Source organism: Sus scrofa, chromosome 13 (assembly GCF_054392235.1).
Source record: "Sus scrofa isolate SSC_HxYL_T2T_F1_AM1 chromosome 13, Sscrofa_HxYL_maternal_Yorkshire_Landrace_v2.0, whole genome shotgun sequence".
In the NCBI taxonomy this organism is placed as follows: Eukaryota; Metazoa; Chordata; class Mammalia; order Artiodactyla; family Suidae; genus Sus; species Sus scrofa.
Window position 1 is genome coordinate 81,506,980 of NC_139395.1, and position 19,822 is coordinate 81,526,801.

The 19,822-nt window shown below is 46.4% G+C and overlaps 1 protein-coding gene across 19 annotated transcripts in view; it reads right to left on the bottom strand.

Annotated features, from left to right (window-relative positions):
- Positions 1–19,822, bottom strand: part of ATP2B2 (ATPase plasma membrane Ca2+ transporting 2) — a 371,725-nt gene that overhangs the window by 209,889 nt on the left and 142,014 nt on the right. Inside the window, exon 1 of one of the 19 annotated variants that reach the window (XM_084989464.1) lies at positions 11,657–12,038. The exons of 16 other annotated variants lie outside the window; for them this stretch is intronic. The gene's annotated coding sequence lies outside the window, so the exon portion shown is untranslated. Of the gene's footprint in view, positions 1–11,656; positions 12,039–19,822 lie in introns of those variants that run through there. 2 more of the 19 variants (XM_021069325.2, XM_084989457.1) reach the window with 2 other exon arrangements.

Here is a 19,822-nt window from a genome sequence, read left to right on the forward strand (position 1 = left end):
CAGAGAAAGGGGGGTGGTTGGAAAATCCAGCTTTTCACTAGGCCTCCACTGGTACTTCCCTATTTGGAAAGGATAGGAGTACCTTGTTACTGCTCCCAATGTGGTCCTTAAAAATTTTTTAATTAAAGTATATTTGATTTACAATGTGGTGCCAATTTCTGCCATACAGCAAAGAGACCCAGTCATACACATATATACATTCTTTTTATCATATAAAAAGAATGTATATATGTTCTACCCTAAGAGACTGAATACCCTAAGTATTCCCTGTGCTATACAATAGGACCTCATTGCCCATCCATTCCAAATATAATAGTTTGTAGCTACTAACCCCCAAATTCCAGTCCATCCCACTCCCTCCTCCCAATGATATATAGATTTTTTTTACGTTTTAAAGTTTTATTGATGTATAATTAATTTATAAGTCAATGTGGTCTTTCCACTAGCATGACAGTGATTGGGGTAAGGTCCAGTTACTACCCAGTGGGAAATGAAAAGCCTGACTCCCTTCTTGTCCTTCTCTGACACCACCCCACTGGGGGATGTGGAATACTTCATTACAGTCTGGTGAAGGTGGAAGTCTAATCCCCACACTGGGCCTTTCCTTGTGGGGGTTAGAGTCACAATGTTTCCTACAGTGTTTGGCTAGAGTAGAGCAGTTTTTGCCTAAAAGTGTCTGTTCTGTTAGCTTTCCCTTTCCTGCTTCTTTAGCTAGAGAGAGCAGGGTTTTTTTTTTTTTTTTAATTGGTGGGGGAGGTTGCCTGCTTACTGGCATTTCCTCATTTCTAGTTTTTTCATCTCTGACTCTGGGATATTTGAGGGAAAAAGTAACTCAGCACTTACCAAGAACTCACCACTCTGCTGTTTCTTGGGTCCTCAGGATCCAAGAAGCAGGTCTGTATTCTCTCTTTCAGAATTTCCTTATGTTTATTTTATATGGAATGTCTAGGGTTGCCTCTAGGGAAAGGACCTCTACTCCACCTTCCCTGAAGCCAGAGCCCATCTGAAGCCCTCTTGAGATGTGCTTTCCAGCTCCCTGGAGCTTTTTCAGAATCACCTCTATCTTCTGAACACTGCTAATCAAATCAGATTTTCTAAGATGGCTATCATTTCCCATGGGGCTCCCAGCTTTTTACCTGACCCAAGTGAATGCCTACCCGTCCAGTCAGGGACAAGAAGAACTGTGGGCTTTTAGGAAGCCTTTTTGTCTCAAAACTGTAGATATAGCAGTGGATGACTGTGGAGAAGTGGATGCTGATTTGTTAAAACTAGAAATCCGGCTGGGCGTCTCTTTCAGGATCTCCAGGTTTTACCCTCTCTGGTCTCTTCAGGGGAATGCAGGAGTCTGGGCAGTGTTGCCAATCAAAAATGGCTTAAGCCAGGGTGCGAAAGTTCATGGCTTTGCCTCATTCTCCACTGCGGCTGTGCATTACTATTTACAAGAGCCTCTCAAGTCTGTGCCTCATTTCCTTCCCTTCCCAGCTCTGGGAGGCAGGAAGCACCCACCACCCTTTGTGTGTAAAGTATCTGGCTTCCAGAAGGCAGAGACTTATCCAAGGCCACTTAGACCACATCAGCAGAACCAGAACACCCAGATCTTGTGACTCTGGCACGAATATCATTTTCAAAGCCCCAAATCCTCTATATCTTTTAATCTAGATCAAAGCAGTTCTCAAAGCATGGTTTTCATGCCTGTGAGGGTTCCCAGGATACTTATGGAGGAGCTGAGATATAAAACCATATTCCTAATAACACTTAGGTGTTATTTACCACCTTCACCGAGTTGATATTTGCACTGCAGGTGCAAAAGCAGGCGTGAGTAAAACTACTGGTGCCCTAGCTTGAATCAAGGGAGCAGTTCCAAATCATACAGGTCATCATCATGTTCTTCATCAGCACACGCAGGAGGTAATAAATGCCAGCTTCACTTAGGAATGTTCCAGATGAAGCAATAAGAATGATTAACTCTCAACATGAGAACACAGAATGGGAAATACATGCATCAAGCATTTCTGCTGTAACCCACGTATGATGGGTACTGGAGGAGAAGCTCTTGTGTGAGCATTTGAGTTACAAGCTGAGTTTGCCTCTGTGTTCACCAAATGCCATTTTTACATAAAAGAACAACTGACAGACATATGATGATTATTCAGACTTGGGAATTTGGTAGACTTTTTCTCAAAAATGAACAAAGTAAGCCTATAACTTCAAAGAAAACAACTGACAGTATTTGAAACCAATGATAAAAATAGAGATTTCAAAGTGAAAATTAGAATTTTAGAAAACTTGTATGTGCCATCGTGAGCTTGACAACTTTCCAATGCTCAGAAATATTTTCAATGAGGTCAGTGGTAAGATAACAAATATGACTTTTTCTGATATTGTATAACAGAATGTGCAAACATCTAAAAGATCTGCATAACTCCATGAGCCAATATTTTCTAAATGACCCAGGTAGGATGTTACAAAAACAGGCATTGGGAAAAGATTCATCAAAGTACCAGGTTGAAAAAAAGATTATAATGTACAATAAGAAAAGCTGACATGGTTTCAGATTCTTCATCTAATCTGCAACTAATTTTTTCTTTCTTTTTATGGCTGCACCTGCAGCATATGGAAGTTCCCAAGTTAGGGGTCAAATCAGAGCTGAAGGTGAGGCCTACACCACGGCCTCAGCAACTGGGGATCCCAGGCACATCTGTGTCCTATGCTGCACCTTGTGGCAATGGTGGATCCTTAACTCACTGAGCGAGGCCATGGATTGAACCCACAACTTCATAGAGACAACGATGGGTCCTTAACCCACGGAGCCATAATGGGAACTCCCACAACTAATTTTTGAGATGACACCTCTTCTAGTCTGACTTGTGTCCCTCTCAGACTTCATATGTTGAAGTCTTAACCTTCCAGTATCTCAGAAAGTAACTGTATTTGGAGATGTTGTATTTGGAGAAAGTGCCTTTAAAGAGGTGATTAGGTTAAAACAAGCCCATTATGGTGGGCCATAATCCAGTCTGACAAGTGTCTATAAGAAGAGGGAATTTGTACACACAAAGAGCCACCAGTGATGTGCAGATGGAGGAGGGACCCTGCGAGGATATCAAGCTGAGGAGAGAGGTCAGTATGCCTTGATCTTAGACTTCTGGCCAACTTAATGGTGAAAAACACATTTGTGTTGTTGAAGCCATCCCATGTTTGGTATATTGTTATAACAGCCCTGTAACCAAGCAAATATTTGCAAAAAAAGTTTTAGCTTCTTAGGCCTTCCCTGAGTTCCAAAGGACAAATTTAACCAGAGAAGTGAGAAAATGCAGAAACAAAGGAAAACAGTCAAGCAAGACAAAATAATAATAGTTTAGTCACAGAACAAAGTCAAGGACCTTCAGTTCCTCCTCAAGGTCTCTAGCTTATAAGTCATACCCATGAGTTGTTCTGCAGTTATTAAAATGCCCTCCACAGAGAATTTAACTGCATGCTGATCACCAGCACATAGATGCCAGGCCAGTTGGAACCCGAAGGTTGATGAAGTTGACACCTGAAACACCACCCTGTTACCTTACCACCAACTGGTCAGAAGATGGTCCAGAAGTTGATCAGGGCCCCTATGACCCTCACCCCTAATGTTGCTTTTAAAACCCCTTCCTTGAAAGCCATCCAGGACTTTGGGTCTTTTGAACATGAGCTGCTGGTTCTTGCTTGGCTCTATGTCCGGTGCCTTGCAATAAATGCTCTACTTTCCTTCCCCACAACCCAGTGTCCATAACATGGCTCTAAGGTATGTGGACAAGGGATCCACGTTTGGCTGGATAACAGCCCTTAGCAAACTAATACGTTATCACATGTTGAGTTTGGGTGTAGTATCAAAGAAGACTATCTACAATTATCTGAAAGGTTATTAAAATCCTTCTCCCTTTTCCCACAACATATCTCTGTGAGGCTGGAATTTCTTCATATACAGTAACCAAAACAACATATGGCAACAGACTGAATGCAGAGCGGATGAGAATCCAGCTGCCTTCAATTAAGTCATTAAAGAGACTTGCAAAAATATAAAAACAACATGACTCTTCTAGGTTGTTTTTTTTTTTTTTGAAAATATAGTTATTTTTCACAATGTGTGTTCCATAGTGGGTTTATTATTACTATTTTTAAAAGAATTAACATATAAGTATTATTGAAATCTCAGTCTTTACTTCCAATATGGTAAATATGGGGAGATACTGCTCATATAAGCACAACCCTTTTGGGGTCCTAAATCATTTTTAAGAATGTAAGGGGTTCTGAGACAGAAAGTTTGAGAAGGGCTGTTGAGGTCAATGTTTCCCAAACTTAGGTCAATCAAATATGATTGTCAAGATGATTACTATCTGTCCTTTAATCAATCTGATTTTTTTCCTTAATAGCATGCCTGATTAAAACCTAAACACACTTGTTTTAAAAAGAAAACCAGTGCCACTCACCACAAATAAAAGGTGACTACAACAGAGAACCTACAACAGGATGTCCTGACATTTAGTGGATCTCATTGCTTGCCTACGGCCCTGAGCCAAAGTCTGCTTGCTCTCTGCCTGGAGTTTAGTCAGTGTTCAGGTGGAAAGGGGGCCATAATTAAAGTTACGGTAGTTCCAGGCAGAACCTTTTGCCTGGAGGTGACTTGGAAGACAGAAAGAGAACTAAGAAGAGATGCGTTTTCTCACCAGGTGATGGGCTGTTATTTCATACCACCTAATATCCTCTTGAGTACTATCAGAGGTATATACAACACACTTAAGGATCCTCAGATTTAATGACGCCGAAGCTACCAAGTAGGGTTGGGGGATGTCTTCACCAACGGTGCTTCTGCCTCCTTAAGGTGGGCAGGGGAGAGGGTTCTGCTCTTGTTCCCAAGCCCGAGACATTGACTTTGGCAGCTGAGCTTGAGAGATGAGACATGGTGCACCTTAGATCAGGCAAGCTCATGAGATCTTCTGTGTTGCCCTCCTCCAAAACCAAATCAGCTGGTGGTCTGCACTCAACTCAAGCTTGTGCGTGCTCCATTCTGGATTCTATCCCGCCCAAAACTGTTTTAACCTCCTGTGTTCCTTCTCTTGATGATCGTGCAATGGCCAAGAATGTTCCTCAAAACACTGACTTCAAGAGTCATTCTGCAAACAACCTGCATGTCCACCAGAGGAGAACAAATCAATAGACTGTGACACCAATACCATGCAAGAGTGCAAATGAACCACTCCAGCCACAGCAACCACAGGGATGAGTCTGAGACACTGAATGTTTCCTGAAAGAATAGACACTCAGAAGGTGAAGTGCTGTGCAATGCCATTTTAAAGAACTAAGTGAAAGCAAAACTAAATGATGGTTCAATTTTGCTGTGCACCTAAAATTGCTCTAAAAAAATACAATCTACGGGGTTGGGGGGAAGCAAAGAAATGATAAACACAGGGTGGTCATCTCAACTGGAGGAGGCAGGGCTTGGAATGGAGATACTCACAGAGGAATATGCAAATTACCGGTGACATTCTAAGTCCATGACATACTATTTTATTTATTTTATTTTATTTATTTTTTTGCCTTTTTAGGGCCACACCTACAGCATATGGAAGTTCCTGGGCTAGGGGTCAAATCAGAGCTGCAGCTGCCAGCCTGTGTCACAGTCACAGCAATGTGGGATCCCAGCCACATCTGTGGTCTACACCACAGATCATGGCAACACTGGATCCTTAGTCTACTGAGTGAGGCCAGGGATCAAACCTGTGTCCTCATGGATACTAGTCAGATTCGTATCCTCTGAGCCACGAGGGGAACTCTTGTATGTTGTATTATTAAACTAATATATATGTGACATAATTTCCCTTGCAAGTACCAAGTATAATATTGAAAAATATAATAAAGGAAAAATATTCAGTCTCTGACCCAGTAATTTTGCTTCTTAAGAACTTAAATGAAAATAAATGGAAAATGTAAACAATGTTTCTGTCATATAGATGTTGATTACAGTGTTTCTCTTTAAACCATGGCAATAATCTGGACACAATCTAAATTTCTTTGTTTTTAGTTTTTTTGTTTTGTTTTGGTCTTTTTAGTGCCGCCCTCCCAGCATATGGAGGTTCCCATAAACTTCTAATCTAGAAGATTAGTTATGTAAATTGTTGAGGAGCCATAGGACAGAATATTATACATCTATCAAAAATCACATTTTCAAATAATTTTTAATGACCTAGGAAAATATCTTAATAACATGAAAAATGCAGAATAGCGAACTGAAATATAATAAGATCTCAAATGTTTTTCTTTTTCTTTTTATGGCTGCACCTGTGGCATATGGAAGTTCCCAGGCTAGGGGTCCAATCAGAACTGCAGCTGAGGCCTATGCCACAGCCACTGCAATACCAGATCTGAGCTGCATCTGCAACCTACTCTATGGCTTGTGGCAATGCTGGGTCCTTAATCCACTGAGCGAGGCCGGGGATCAAACCCACATCCTCACAGGGACTGTGTCAGGTTCTTAACTTGCTAAGCCACAATGGGAACTCTGGAAACTGAACTTGCATCCTCACAGAGACAACATTGGGACCTTAATCCACTGAGACACAACGGGAACTCCATGTCTCAATTTTTATGACCTCCAAGAAACTTACTATGGTTATAGCATAGAAAAAAAAAAAGATACAGTAATGTTGAAAGATACAGTGTTCCCCAAATGCCAATACTGTGGGATTAAGGTTTTGGTTCTTGCCTGCATAGGGCAGGAGGCAGAGGACTGGGGCAGGCACAGACCTCAGCAGATGGTGGTGGAGAGCTGTGGGCTGTGAGTCAGCATTACTAGGCCAAAGCTGACTGCTGCTGAGGCAGGTAATCTTGGACAGGTTCTTTCCCTTCTTGAGCCTCAGTTTCCCCACTACAAGGGATGGGAACATATGATTCTCTTCAGGCCTGACAAGGTCCTATTCTATGGCCTCAGGCCTTAGAGATTGGCCTCCATATTCCTGGTGCTTTGGGGTTGGCAAGAGCTGGTGGGGAGGAGAGTGGGTTCTTAGAGGAACTGGATGGCCCAAGGGCACACCATTTTTAAGAGCAACAACATCTCAGAAACAATGATAATAATATTCCCCCATCCATAAGACATAGGCAGCTTATATCTCCCAAAGCACTCTTTCACTCACGGTCCCCATTTTACAGATGAGGAAACAGGATCAGAGAGGGAGAGGGAGCAGCCTAAGGCCACACAGCTGGCCTGTGGGAGGACACATTCTTGTTTCCATGCATCTGTTTCATGAAACTTCTGGGTTTTAGTCCCCAGGGAGCTGCCAGCATGGACTTTCCAGACACCTGTCCAAAGGAAGCCCCGTGTAAGGCAAAACCGTCTTATGTCAAAAGTGGGAGGAACTCTCCATCCAGGAAAGGTCTCAGTTAAGGCATTTGCTAAACTTGTTTCCTGTGCTAGAAAAATAACTACTGGGCATCCCAGGTAGGGGTTTGCCCAGTGCCCTCCACACATGTGAGGAGGTGGCTCCCAGGTTCTCACCATTCTAGACATGATCCCAGTCATTACTGGAGGCGTGTCTGTCAATTCACATTCCTCTTTGGTCAGCCAGGAGGGGCCATGAATGCTGGATGGCCAGGACTCTGCTGGCTAAGCTCACTGCTTGCACCTCAGTATCTGGTACTGATGGTCGATAGGACCGTATCACCGTTTGTAGGCTGATGGTGAGGTGGCAAGAAGATCCCAATGGCATGTGTTTTGTATCACACAGAGGGTCCTGGGAAAAGGTAGTCTGTCACTCAGCAAGTGCTTAATATGTGCCAAATATTAAATAAATAATCCCACTTAACCATTGTAGGGAGGCTAAGGGACAGAAATGCTGCTGTTGCCCAGCCTGCAATCCCATAGATCTAGCCACTGTGGTACCATTTCCCCCATGGATTCTGCATCTCTTTGCTCAAGGACCTTCTCTGGGGGGCAGAGAATGCACATATTCTAGATAGGTAACATCCCCCCCTCCAGCAGCCCTTGGCCAATGACTGATGGGAACTGGGAGTTGGTTTATAAATACCCCAGCTCCCTTGTTCCCTGGGTAGGAAGGCATGAGCTGTGGGCTCTGTGCCAGCTCTTAGAGTTCCCAGCGCAAGTGAGCCCCAGTTGTCTATACTGATAATTAACTTGCTTGAAAACACCTCCTGCCCTTTGCTGTCTCAGCTTCCCATTTTCCTACCTGCATTACTGTGCCTCCCAAATAAATTATTTGTACATGAATCATTGTTTCATGGACTGCTTCTGGGAAAACGTAGGCTGAGATGAAAAGTACTGATATTAATCCCATTCCGATGAGAAGGAAGATGATGCTCATGGAAGGGTAACATTCCCAGGGTGACATGGACAGCACAAATCTGAACCCTGGCCCATTTAGCCTTTGACATTTTGTTTTAATCATCACACATGCCAGGAAGAGAGAACTAAAAGTGAGATTGAAAGTTTAGCGAGAGAATGGCCACAGAAGAACATTCACTCACTCACTCATTCATTCAAAGACTCTGTATTGAAATCAACCACTTGTCAAGTCCTAAACTGGGTACTGAGAGTATACCAGTTAAATGCACTGGCTCTGGAATCTTGGGGACTGGGCTCAAATCCAAACTCTAACCATGTGTCAGCTGTGTGACATGAGCAAGTGGTCAACCACTCCTGACCTCTGCTTTGCCGCCAGATGGAGGATCCTGGTGGAACCTGCCACACAGGCTATTTGGAGAGTAAACAGGCTTACACATATAAATAAGTGCTCAGTATATGTTCACTGTAAGATGATGGTGAAATCAGTGGTGAAAACTGGTAAGTGACATTTGGTAGCAATTCTATTGTTTTTAGCATGTCTTATCACTTAGGCCAGTCTGTGGTTAAAATAAATAACTATGAGTCCCAGAGGAGTTTAAAATTTGCATTTTCCCCTACATTTCCTTCCTCTCTCCCTCATTCCTTCTCTTCATTCCTTTCCCCATCCACTCAAATCTCTTGGCCTCTGCTCCTTGCCAGTCTTTATGCTGGGCACAGGATCACAGAGATGACAAGACTGTCCCAGGGAACTCTCAGGGCCCAGGAGGAATTGAGAGGGAAACCATTAACCATTAAGCTCATTGTGGTGAAAAAAGGCTAGCAAAAGGACAGGGGAGCATGAGGAGAGGACCTGACCTTTCTCAGTGATGCTAAAATTAAGGAGAAGGAGCCACACGGGTCAGAAAGGTTAAGTCAATGGCTCAAGGTCACATGGCAAGTAAATAGTTGGTCTGACTCCAAATTCCACATGATTTCAAATGTCCTGCTGTGTTGTCACAGTCTGCTAAGAACCCCGAGGAAACCATGCTAACGATGAATTCTATTGAAAGGTTAAGTCTTGGCGTTCCCATCGTGGCTCAGCGGTAATGAACCCAACTAAGGTCCATGAGGATGCAGGTTTGATCCCTGGCCTTGCTGGGTGGGTTAAGGATCTGGTGTTGCCGTGAGCTGTGGTGTAGGTTGCAGATGTGGCTTGTATCCTGCATTGCTGTGGCTATGGTGCAGGCTGGCAACTGCAGCTCTGATTTGACCCCTAGACTGGGAACTTCCATATGCCTTGGGTGGGGCCCTAAAAAGCAAAAATAAAAAATAAAAAATTAATAAATAAAAGGTAAGTCTTGAGGACTCAGCCCAAGGGAGCCTTTTGTAGCTGGCTAGCTACAGAGAACAGAGCCTCTGAAGTCTCATAGTAAGAGCAACTGAAGAGTTGAGAACAATATGAAAGTAATAAGTACTTATTTCACAGGGAAGCCGATAAGACATATTCTTCCAAGAATTAGAAGCTGAGCAAATAGTAGAAACGTAACAAGACACTTTACTTAAGAATAAACTGGAACATTGAAACTTAGAATATTTTATCTTGCTATAGGCTATTGTTTTTCTTTCAGTCATCTCAAGACTAACTATATAACAATGTTTTTATTTTTCCTCTTTTTCTCTATTTAACATAGAAATAAATTAGATCCTAATTCTATAAATCAGATTTTTTGTTTGTTTTCAGAATGCCTACTTTTCTTTCTAATTCTTTTTTTTTTTTTAAGATCTGTTGCAATCTGAGACACAGTTTTCTTATGTTTGGGGGTTAAAAACGTCTCCCTTCTAGTTTGGGGTTAGTAGATGCAAACTATTGCATTTGTAGTGGATAAGCAATGAGATTCTGCTGTATAGCACAGGAAATCACTTGCGATAGAACATATCCAATCACTATAGTCAATCGCTGTGATAGAATATGATGGAGGATGCTGTGAGAAAAAGAATGTGTGTATATATATGTGTGTGTGTGTGTGTGTGTGTGTGTGTATATATATACACACAATTGGCTCACTTTGCTATACAGCAGGAATTGACAGAACATTGTAAATCAATTATAATAAAAAATTTTTGAAAAGAAGCAATTTTTAAAAATAAACTTAAAAAAAAAAAAACCAACTTCTCCCTTCCAGAAGGACATATTTTCAATGCTGCAATGAAAGTCAACCAGAATACAGGTGCTGGTATATAGAAACTCACTTTACAGAAACCCTGTCAAGACTGAATGCAACCATTCCAGGAACCCAGGCTGCCTGGGCACCAATACCACACACTCTTCTGATGATGGTGAGGATCCGTGTCATTTCAGTCTACCAAATGAGTTGCAGAGGAGTTTTAAATAGTAGGAAATCCATGCCGGGTGAGGTCACAGTCCAAAGGAAGGGGAAACATTCACAGTTGCTCTGGGAGAGGAGGAAGCTGTTATGCAGAGAGGCCAAGACCTGACGTAGAGCAGAGCATAAACTCCAATCAGGCCAGGCTAAGCAGGATGTGACTCAGCCTGCTGCTCCTTTGGCTGGAAGGGCAGTCTGGCTTTTCTCTCGACCTGGGTCAAGCAAGTTGAAGGCTCAGACAAGACTGAGGTAGGTGGGAACGCTTATGGACCCCTTCTGCCCCCTCCGCTCTCATTTATGCATATTTCCCCCTGGCCCGAGCAAGACAGGAGGGTGTTTCATCTTAGAGGATCCAGCCAGAGGCAGACGACACAAAAAATCACAGGGATGACTATGCACATATTTTCTCCTCCCCCCCACCTCCCTCCCAACACACAGCCTCCTGAGCTGAGCTCTGATTCCTACCCGATGGAAGAATGATCAGTTGGTGAGTCCAGTGGAGGAAAAGGAAAGACACAGCCTACTGAGAAGCAGGTAGTGTGGTTTTAGGATCAGGCAAGGCGAAAATGAATGGATGCCCACATACCACAGCACAGTGCAGATGGGACAAAAGTACCAGCCTTGGCAGCTCAGATGAGGCTCTATGATCACCAAGGGCTGCTCTTGCAAAGCGTGGTCCTCAGTCCACGTCCTTGCTCTTTAATCCTCAACCACCACATGCATCCTCCACGGGCCCAGTTTTGCACAATGAAGTTCCAAAGTTTCGTCTAAAGAATTACTTTCTCCCAAACACGCTTCTATGTTTAAATGAACTTATATTTAGAAATAGACTTTTTCTTTCTTTTTATCAGAAATCAGAGTTCAAACTTCTAGCCTAGCAACTGGACATAACTGCTCACAATTACATTTCATTTGAAAAAGAATAAAACGTATCATATCATACAGAATAAAACGTATCGTATCATACCTGTTTTGCTCTGTCCCTGGCTCCAAAACCTAACTAAGGACCCCGGCTGTAGAGGGGGAGTTTTGAGGGCTATGCAGCGAGCTGGTGGCTGCAAGTGTCCCAGCCATGCAACTTCAAGCACGGCTCAGTTTTCCCACCTGTAAAGTGGAGACGCTGGCCTCTGCCTGGGCTGCAGGAAGCAGGGCTTGAGGTCTGGGCCGGGCGGCTCTTGAGGGCCCACGGCAAATGGAAGTTAAGGAACATTAGCATTGCTTTTTGAACAATGTCAAAAGTTGCATAAGGAGGGTAGCCGAGCTTATCGAGGGGCCTGGTTTTGGCTTTCTGGAGCAATCCTGTGCAGCATTTCTGCAGCCGGAGAGGGAACACCCTTCCCACGGCCTCCGCCTCGCCTCAGTGCGGGGTGGTGACTCAGAGTGCTAGCAAGGGGCGTGGGCGGGAAACCACTTAGGCATCACCATGGAATCTGACAGATTTGCCCCCGTGGAGCTGCTCAGTAAAGAAAAGGGCAAGAGGGGCCCCATCCCCTCCCGCAAGGGAGTGGGGCGCAAGGGAAGAGATTCCATCAGCGAAGCCCCCTCACTGCTGATGTGGCTGGAAGCAGAGAGCCCAGGGCGTGAGCTGGCACAGGCTCCCAGGTGAGAGGTGAATCCCACCTCGTGGGTGCTCCCCGCTCCCCGCAGGTTCAGAGACTCCTCTCACACTGAACATCAGGAAGGTGAAGCTTTCGTTCTTTGACCCTGCCTGTTTGCTGGGCCCTCGACCAAGCCTTTCACGTGCTTTGCTTCATCCCTTCCTCAGGACGACCTGTTCTTATGCCCCTTTTACAAATGAGGAAACTGAGGCTGGAAGCAGGTCACACCGCTGCCTGGCAGCACCAGGAGTCCAACAAGATCCGTTTCTGGTGCTCTGAAAAGCTTCGGGAAACCCACAAACCGGTGTCTGCAGGCACGAGAGGAGCAGGAGAATGTTTCAGAGATGGAACCACTGGGGTCACAACAGCTCAGGGTGGCCACGTTCATTTGGGGCAGCCGCCATTTTTAAAGGACTTTCTACATGTTGCCTCATTTCCTCTTCACGACAGTTCTGGGAAGCAGGTATTAATATTTACTGCATGGGTGAGGAGGTGGATTGGGAGTTGCTCCCCAAGGGCACCCATCCACTCAGTGTCTTGACCAGCGTGCCTTCCATGACCCTCAGCCTCCAGCTCCTCGTCTGTGCAATGGGGACTTGAAATCGCACCCTCTGATGATGTCAGGGTTAAATGAGGTAACGGAAGGGAAATGCTTTAGAAACTGCAAAATGCCACCCGAATACTAAGGAGTATTATTATTTACTAAAATAGCTTAGTGGGGAGAGTGCAAGTGAGGCTGAGAATGACAAGGTTCTGGATTCAGTCCCAGATCCAGCAGGTGCTTAGGTGGTGGTGTTCTTCCCTGGCCTGGAAGCTCCCGAGAGCAGAAATCATATCTGGTTGGCCTTGGTTTCCCCAGTTCCCAGCTGGAGGCAGAGCACAGAATGAGTCCTTGAAAAATCTTGGCTGAACCATTCAGGATGAACTCAGGACAGGGGAAGCGGGGGAAGGGAAGAAAAGGAGATTCAAGGGCTGGAAGTGGCCTGAGGGCAATCAAAAAGTGGATCTTCCAGTTGGGGACACTTCTGAAAATGAAAAGGACACTTTCAATAATCACAATAAGCTGGGGCTGTCCTGGGCTAAGCAAGACATATGGTCACTCTAAGTGGGGGTCATTTCACCTGATCCCTACATTGCGAGGGAAACCGAGTCCCAGTGTGGGGCACAGAGCCAGCTCACTCTGTCCTCACAGACCTGCTCTAAAAAAAGCTAGCACAGCAGCTACCAGCGGGTGGAGCTTGCTTTTGAGGGCCTGCAGCCCTCTGGAAGGAATTGGGCGTTATCCACAGAGCCCAAAGTTTCTGTTGGGTAATTATCAACACTTCTGGGCTGGTTACTAAGGGCCTAAGTGGTTGCTAAGTGGCCATATGACCTCATGAGGGCTATTGTTCAGTGCTCAATAGGCATCCTTGAGTGACATTCCCCAACTCCCAAATCCCAGAGGCCCCTGGGGTTCTGTGAAAAGAGGCAAGAGATTATAAGGAGCAGGAACAGTTGAGAGAACCAGTTTGTTTTCTAGGGTAGGACGTGGTGGGGATGGGGGGCACGAGTCTTTTGGAGCAGAGTCAGGAAGCCTGGGGAGCCAGCAAGAGCCGTCAGCAGACACTACTGGTGGCAGAAACAGCCCAGGAACAGAGGACTAACCCATACACAGTACCTGACCCTCTAACCCCTCTGAAGACACAGCATCTCAGTGTGTTTCCAAAGCAGCTATATTTGGGGGGAGGTGTGTGTCATAATGATCACCCCCTCTTCAAAATATAGGAAGCTGAGGCTCAGAGAGAAGCAGCTGCTGAAAGCCTCCCCCAAATGTCTTGTTTGCCAAGTGTGGGGGGACATGACGGTGGCCACCCAGAGATACCTGTGTTCTAACCCCTGAGCCTGTGACTATGTTAGGTTATATGGCACAGGGGAACAAAGGCGGCAGACATCAAGGGTGCTCAGCAGGTGGCCTGAAGATAGAGGAAGGGCCGGAAGCTAGAAAAGGCGGGGTATCAGATTCTCCACGGAAGCCTCCAGAAGGAGAGACTCACACCACACTCCTGGCCTAGAGAGCTCTTAGCTGGTAAATTTAAGCTACTTGTGAGAGTTTGTTGCAGTAGTGACAGGAAATGAATCCGCCAAGATTAGAAATCTGCAAGGTCTGAGCCAGAAGGGGGGGCCTTGGTGGACATTTCGCTCCTTGGACTTAAGGAAACGAGGGGCCCAGAGAAATGATTTGCTCAGGGTAACAGAGCAAGTGACAGAGATCGCCACAGAGACCTTCAGATGTGGTCAGACTTCCCCAAGGCCACTGTCCGCCAAGGGGCTGGATCTTCTAGGGGACTTCTCTGCTGCTTCTCCCCCAACTGGCCTCTTTGGGACCCTGGCCCCCAAACCCCATCCCCTCTGGCTGTCTTGGCCAGGGGCAGGTCAGTGGCCCGTTGTATGACAGGCAGGAGGCGCCCTCTCCTGTGCTGCACCTGGAGCCAGTACTCAGTGCCCACGGCCTTGGAGCCTGTTTCCTCATTTGTAAATGGGCACAGGATGAAAGGACAAAGGGGAAGCTCAGGGTGCCACATGCTAGGCCCAGGCCTTCCCTGGGTCCCCAAAGGCCACTACCTCTAAAGCCTCTGGCATTCAAGAGCCTCATTCCCAAAAGGATGTCATCTCTGCCTGGCATGCGGAAGGCACTCAATGAATGCTTGTGGGATGCACCATAGGATTGATACCTGAATGCTCCTCTGCCTTGTTTTGCCTAGAAAGCCCCTTATGTGACTCTCAAGGTCTAGCTCACATGCCCCCTCCTCCAGGCAGCCTTCGTTGACCCCAAGGGGTAAGGTCATGCTGTCCTCATTGTGTTGGGTTTCTGGCTTCCCGGTGGCACACTGGTTTTTGTGTTTAGGCTAAAGCCAGGCTATCAGACACATCTGGGCTTCAGTCTTGGCCTTGTCTGTGAGATGTTGGGCCAGCTACATCTCTTCTCTGAGCTTCGTCTCCTCTGTTCAATGGGAGTGATGACGGCATGTCTACTGCTGGGTTGTGGGAGGGGCCCATGAGGTACTGCATGAGAAGGGGAAGATTTAGTGCAGCTATGGCAGTGAGTGGGCTTGCACTAAACAGCCAGTGACTTCATTAGAAAGGTTATCTTCTTAGTTGCCTTCTAGTGTAAAACCAAAGTGCCAGGGCAGGGGTGTGTTCGATCACCTCTGACAGCCCCCCAGGAGCTGACTTCCCAGTGGTGGGGGAGACGGACATGACACAATCACCATCCATAAAAATAGTATGTGCCAGGTGGAGGTGTGGGTGTTGCCATGAGTGACAGGGAACCTCTGCTTTGGATAAGAGGCCAGAGAAGGAGTGGTGTTTAAGCCCCTACCAGAGTCTGGGAGCCATGTGGGGAAAGCATTCCTGGGGAGGGAACAGAAAGGGCAAAATCCCTGAAGAGAAGAGTGTGTCTTGCATGTCTGAGAAACAGCAAGGAGGCTACATGGTGTGTGCTCAGGCAACATATGCAGAACTGACAGGTTACTACATTATTTATAGGATCTTATTTAAAAATTTAGTTATGCTTATTTATTCTTTCCTATTTTATTAATGAGAAATGCCTATTCATTAAGCCTCTTCCAAGTATTAGGTAATTGAATGGTCACAGTGACCTATTGGGGTTGGTACGATCATCCCTCTTTTAAAAATGTGCAAAACTAGGGAGTTCCCATTGTGGCTCAGTGGTAATGAATCCTACTAGTATCCATGAGGATGCTGGTTTGATCCCTGGCCTCACTCAGTGGGTTAAAGATCCGGCATTGTTGGCGTTTCCGTCATGGCTCAGTGGAAATGAACCTGACTAGGATCCATGAGGATGCAGGTTTGATCCCTGGCCTTGCTCAGTGGGTTAAGGATCTGGTGTTGCCGTGAGCTGTAGTGTAGGTCACAGACACGGCTCAGATATGGCATTGCTGTGGCACTGGTGTAGGCCAGCAGCTACATCTCTGAGCCTGGGAAACTCCATATGCCATGGGTACAGCCCTAAGACCAAAAAAAAAAAAAAAAAAAAAATGTGCAAAACTAAGGCTTCAGAGAAGTAAAGTGCTTTGTCTAAGGTCACATAGCAGGTGGATGGCTAAATCAGGATCTGAACCCAGGATTGTGTGATATTTCATTTCTTGCTTTTTCTCCCAGTATACCAGGCTTGGGTGGTACTCATGCTCCCCAATTCTGCTCTCCCGTGAGCTACTCAGGGCCCAGGGAGTGACCTCCCTCCTTCCTTGGTCAAGTATTTATAACTGGTCTCTTTGGCTCCAGCCTGTGTCTCTGTTCAGAGGTGAGCATGGGGAGTGTGCCCGGGGGTGGTCACTGCGGGCTCAGGAAGGGGTTGAGGGGCTCAGGGATGGCTGAGGAGGTGAACAAAAGTGTTGGAGGGCAGACAGCTGCCTTGGGGAAGGTGGACTTCCAAGAAGCATGTCAGAGAAGTCAAACAGCAAATGCTGTGCCAGCTCGGCTCGGGTCTCTCACGGTCTTTGGGCATCTGGGTACCTGGCTGAGGCTGGATTCCCAGGGAGGCTGTGCCTTGGCCGTAGAGGCAAGTAAACTTCTGAGAAGTGCTGATAGGGGGAGGTGGCAGAGCCATCCCAGGGCAGACTCCAGGAGAGACCAGGGAGTAAGTGTGGAGTGGACAGGATCCCCAGAGGCCAGGGCACTGGGGTCAGCTTCATAGGGAGGGAAGAGAAGTAAATCAGGCATTGAGGCGGGTACTACAGGGCACCATCACCAAGGGCTGTGTCTGGGGCAAGGAGAGCAGTCGGAAGAGGCTAGAATAAGTGCTGTACCAGAGGGTGATGCTCTATAGCATTATTCTGTGTGTATCCTTCCCCTGCCATCATTTATCTCAGTCAGTGGCAGAAAGAGATTCGAACCCAGATCTGTGTGAGTCTGGGGACCATGCTGTTTGTACACTATCCTGCTAAGAACCAGGAGGTGGGTCAAGACCAAAGTGGTTGAGGAGGAGGTGGAGGCAGAGGTCCAGTGGCAGGACCAGGCAGGCCCTAAAGTTCATGTGGGGCTGCATCTTGGCTGAAGATGGTCCTAAAAAGGCAGCATGGCAAGGGCGTAATGGGGGACACTTCCCCTGTGTCCAGACATAAGGCAAGACCAGGGAGGAGGGACAGGACCCGACTAAGCTCCCCATCAGAAGGAAGTGTGCAGCCTGGCACCGTGATGCCTGTGGTTGCTTCCTCCTTTGGGTCAGAGCAGCCTGCTTGCCTTTGGGAAACTTCATCCCCGACTCTCAGACTGTAGGACTTTGATGGGATTCCAAGCATGGGTTTGAAGCTCAGCCTTAGCCAAACAAGGTTTTGCAGTCCCCACCCAGTGACTGGTCCATGAATGTGCATGTGACCTGTGGGCCACTGAGAGTCAGCCTTAAGACTTTTGCCAAGACTACAGGGAGCGAAGTGCTCTCTTTCTGCTGGGGTGGCTGAGCTGGTAGGACGTAAACCTGAGGCTGCTGGGGGCCACAGGGAGAGGATGCCTGAGGGAGCCACCAGAACAGGGAGAGGCAGAACTGAGAGATGGTGAGAGAGGAAGAGAATAGGTTCTGATGATAATGTTTTAGCCCCTGGATCCAGCTCTACCTGAGTCTGTTACCCGAGGACTTTTCAGTCACTCAAGCTAATAAATTCCTTTTTGGGCTTAAGCCAGTTTGACTCGCTTTCAACAGAAAGGCTCTTGACTTATACAACTTATAACTTTCTTGGCATGGAAGAGAGAGAATGGAACTCAGAAGAAAAAAAAAGAAGGAGATGGGTGAGGCGAGGCGGGGAGGGAGAATTAGTATTTAATGGGTATAGAGTTTCAGTTCTGCAAGATGAAAAAGTTCTGTTGCACAACAAGGTGAAAATACTTAACACTACTGAACTTTACACTTAAAAAAAGTGGTGACAGTGGTAAATTTTCAAAAACCAGTGTGTAAAAAAAAAATGGATGAGAGGAGACAGCAGAAGAGAAAGGAGAGGAAAGGAAGGCAGGGGAGGGGGAGGAGAGAACAGAGAGGAGAGTGACAGAAGGTGGCCCTGCAGCCTCCAGGAGTGAGGCCAGCTGTTCCTGTCACCTACTCTGTTATTTTTATACCTCAGGGCTCTCAAGGTAACTTCACACCTGTTATCCCTGCCCTTCAAACACTAATTTGTTTTTCAACATTTTAGAAATTCCTTTCTTCCCAGAGAAACTCTGCCTGCTTCTCCAAGTTCTCTAGTTTTTGAAATGCAAGTGTCTCTGGGGAGGGTAACAAGCAGAACAATAGTGATCCCAGAGGCAGGTGGGGGTTGGGGGGGGTGAATGCTTTGCTTACAAAGCACTTTTTTTTTTTTTTTTTTCTTTTGTCTTTTTTTTGCCATTTCTTGGGCCGATCCCACGGCATATGGAGGTTCCCAGGCTAGGGGTCTAATCGGAGCTGTAGCTGCCAGCCTATGCCAGAGCCACAGCAACGCAGGATCCAAGCCGCGTCTGCCACCTACACCACAGCTCACGGCAACACTGGATCCTTAACCCACTGAGCAAGGCCAGGGATCGAACCCGCAACCTTATGGTTCCTAGTCGGATTCGTTAACCACTGCGCCACGATGGGAACTCCTTCTTTTTTTTTTTTTTTTTTTTTTTTTTGTCTTTTTTACAAAGCACTCTTAAGGAGGCCTCTCCAAAGCAGGTAAGGTAGACAGAGCCACTGTCGACCCATTTACCAGATGAGCAGATCTAGGCATGGACAGACACAGACAGACATGTTCAAGGCCACCAGCCTGTAATGCTGGGTTTGCATCTACGTCCCCTGACTTCCGGTCCAGCCCTCTGAGATGTGGTGGGGAGCGAGGTGGGGCAGGGAGGAGCTTGGAGGTAATTTGCAGACTTCATCAGCTTCTCAAGATCCATCCTGGGCTTGACTGCAAAGAACCTTCAAGGAGGCACAAGGCCCACAAATGATGTCCCGCGAGTGTTCCCTCACAGGGAGCCCCGGAGTCTTCAGTTTCCAAAGCAAAATGATTTAAAGATGCAGCAGGCAGTTCCAAGGCTGGGAATTGCTCTACACTTTTCCTTTCAAGTTTCTGTGCTGAGTGATTTGGTTTCCATTTTGGGAGGAGTGAAGTTGCTTGGGTTTAAAGGCGCTGCTGCTAAGAACGATGCTGGCCCCTTGCAGGCTTTGATCATTCGGTACATTTAACTCTGGCTTCCCAAACCCGAACAGCTGGTCCAGGCCCTTTCAAATCTAGCAAGCAATTAAATTTTCACAAGAAGAAGTAGGAACTCTGAGGCTAATGAGATAGGAGCAACGCAAAGGTGGCAGCTGGGCTTCTGAACAAACCAGAGAAAAGTGAGGTATTGTGGACGTCCTCTATAACGAGGTGTCAGGGCCAACCAGGATGGGGAGCCGCCGCCGGAGGGGGAACCCTGTGGGCAGGTGGGGATGCTGGAGCTTCTGACAGGGGGCTGGCAATTTGTGCAGTCCTGCTGATGTTCTCTTGCTGATGTATTTAGAAAACAAAGGAACCTCCCCATGGCCAGCC